This window comes from Mus caroli, chromosome 5, assembly GCF_900094665.2.
Source record: "Mus caroli chromosome 5, CAROLI_EIJ_v1.1, whole genome shotgun sequence".
NCBI lineage: Eukaryota > Metazoa > Chordata > Mammalia > Rodentia > Muridae > Mus > Mus caroli.
This window is the reverse complement of record NC_034574.1, coordinates 100,398,634-100,399,131: the sequence shown is the minus strand read 5'-3', so window position 1 is coordinate 100,399,131 and position 498 is coordinate 100,398,634. Positions and strand designations below refer to the sequence as shown.

Below are 498 nucleotides of genomic sequence, written 5' to 3'. Positions count from 1 at the left end.
TTTCCTCCTCAACTTGCTTCTTGGTCATGATGTTTGTGCAGGAATAGAAACCCTGACTAAGACACTGAGTTTTCATTCTCATCTTTTCAAGGCTTATTTCCTTGCTGGCCATGATGCTTGCAAGAATCCCCGCACCCACACCCACATCTGCACGCACAGCTCATCCACAGAAACAGGTACTTAAACCCGAGTTGATTATGTGCACATTTTTACATAGCCATGGTTCATCGTCAACGAACCCACACATTTTAAGTAACATCTGAATCCACATGCCTTCTCAATTGGTACAACTAGTTAAGAACTAACTCCTTGAACTTTATGGAAAACACATACCAAGATTAAAATTGCCCCCGGATTTTGGAGGGTAAGAGTATATATTATCTATACATGTATACTCTCTATAAAGGACACACATGTATACATGTATACTCTCTATGAAGGACACACATGTATACATGTATACTCTCTATGAAGGACACACATGTATACATGTATACT

At 39.4% G+C, this 498-nt stretch overlaps 1 protein-coding gene across 3 annotated transcripts in view; it reads right to left on the bottom strand.

The window, feature by feature from the left end:
- Nucleotides 1–498, bottom strand: part of Kiaa1107 (KIAA1107 ortholog) — a 71,572-nt gene that overhangs the window by 23,169 nt on the left and 47,905 nt on the right. The gene's annotated exons all lie outside the window — the stretch shown is intronic.